The sequence below is a fragment of the Orbicella faveolata genome, unplaced genomic scaffold, assembly GCF_042242905.1.
Source record: "Orbicella faveolata isolate gen_17 unplaced genomic scaffold, um_ofav_v1 contig_13, whole genome shotgun sequence".
Taxonomy (NCBI): Eukaryota; Metazoa; Cnidaria; class Anthozoa; order Scleractinia; family Merulinidae; genus Orbicella; species Orbicella faveolata.
In genome coordinates, this window is record NW_028301540.1 from 6,075,857 (window position 1) to 6,078,293 (window position 2,437).

Below are 2,437 nucleotides of genomic sequence, written 5' to 3' on the forward strand. Positions count from 1 at the left end.
CTGCATTTTATTGCCCTCCAACTGAAGTAGCCCAATAATTAGAGAAGTAGAGATAATGCAAGATAACAGAACCTCTCTATCAATAGGCAGGTCTTTAAATATTCCTAAGGCAGTCGTTCTCAAGTTATTTTGACATCATTTCCAGTTTCGAAAACCAAGAAGGGTCAAGAAATAACCAGCAACAACAGCAACAACAACAACAACAACAACAACAACAACAACAGAGTTACATAACTACACAAGCTAAGCCAATTCAGTTTTACCAAATAACTAAGAACCTTGCCCCGTATTACTTAATTGAATTACTTCGCAAGCTACCTAGTGAACTTACAGGTTTCCGTCTTACATCAAGGGAAAATTTCACACAATTATATTCCTTGCAGAACTGTTCTCGATTTCAAAAGTCCTTTTTTTTCCATCCCCAATCACTGGCTGGAATTCTCTGGACCTCAAGGTCCGAAACCCTGTACGTCTTCCTACTTTTAAAGCTAAAATACGGTCAACCCTTTTTCCTCAATCTTACAACAGGTTGTTTGATTTTTCTTTCTCTCGCCTTAGACTTGGGTTTACTTGTGTTAGAGAAGATCTGCTTAAAACTAATCGTTGTGCGTCACCTATTTGCGAGTGCCGTCTTGTCTCTGAATCGGTGAAACACTCTTCTTGTTTTTCTAAGGTATGCCGCTCAACGTTATGACCTCTGCTGCTAATATTCTTGGTTAAACATAGTCATATCGAGCAGTGATGCTAGGAAACTAAATTTTTTAATTGTACAGTGTTCAGTCTGTAAATTACGATGTCAACTGCGCTTTTTTCTAGAAGTACAAAGTTTTATAATTAATACTAATCGTTTCTCGGTGGCCACTGTTTGACTGTTAAAATAACATATTTCTAGACATATAAGCTTGACTCGTTTTAGTGCAATTTCTGTGTGTTGTTTGCGTGTGAGCCTGTATAAACATAGGCGTACAGGCCGGGGGGTTGGGGGGACTGCATCAAAGTTTATAAAAGACAGCATGCAATGATCTTTTAAAAATTGTATTTGCTCGACTGTTTTGTAAAAAATTGGGCAAGTTGAGAAAATCTTTTGGGAAAGTGATTCACCGCCCCCCCCCCCCCCCCCCCCACCTGAAAAAAACTCCCCGTACGCCTATGTGTATAAATGAAGTAAAAATTCTGATATTGTAATCCCTTTTGATAAGCTTAGGTGCTTTGGGTAAAACAATAACAAATATGTCTAAACAACCAAAAATAAACAACAAAGTTAGAGTGGAGAAGAATTTACCGTGTTATAATAGCTGACCGTTATAAGAATTCAAACAAACCACGCGAACAAGGCCTAGGAAGTCTGTTTCCACAATTTCCAACCCGGCATTAACATAAAGCAAGACTTCAGTTCACGAAACTGTTTTCCTTCTCTTCGATTCTCAACAAGAACTACAACTACTACAAAGCTGAACTAACATGCGGTAAACAAGCAATAAACTGAGCTAAATTTACATACGCTACCAGCATTTGTCCGCCAGGTGCAAATGCAAAAAATGCATAAACTATGAATACTGTGAAAACACAATAACGAATTACGCTCGGGACACTCCCATATAAAAAGGGCGCGGGGGCTCGTCGGAAATTTTGAAAGAAAAACCTATAAGAGGTATCAAGAACCTGTTTTGTGGGCGCCGGCGGCGTGAAATTCTTTTCAGCCCTAAGAGGTAGCAATTCTAAACCAACACAATTACTGACACCTTCATTATTGTTAATAGCGATAAAGACCATTGCTTCAAATACCTCAGTTCTACTCAGTTGATTTTCAAATATCTCCTGTCCTATTATTTCGGCTCAACACCCTAAAAGGTAGCGCAAAAGCTCCCGCTGTGGACCTTTTGAGGCTGAACACCATAAGAGTACGCACTAAAACCGCTTTGTTTACCCCTGAAAGGTACAATGAGCAGACGTAACCTTTTTATGTGGGAGTTCCCCTCCTGAGGGGGGTGAGGTGGCGTACGTCCACGCTAGGTAAAACATATCCTAAAAAAGAAGGATTTCCTTGACACTAAGGCCTATATGGGGGATTCATTCTTTTTCCCTTTATCTGCTCTTGTCGTCAATAATTGAAATTCATGCTGATAGTGGTGTAGTTCCTGTTTGGCCATGGCCAGTGACACATGAACTCAACAATTAACGAAAAAGCGATACCTTTTACTTTGAGGAATGCAAAACAACGAGCTACGCCCAAACTCCTTTTAGGTGTTTTTTTTTTTTTTTTTTTTTAGAATTTCCGATCATCTTGCCACCACTTTCACTGGTAAAGGCCCAGAATTTGTAACCATGATTCCCGGGCTAAAAAGGGCGAGGCGAAAAGAGCACAACAGATCTTCCCTCTCAGGAAAACCGAGCTGTTTTTATATGTGCACTAGTCCGCATCAAACGACACCAAAGA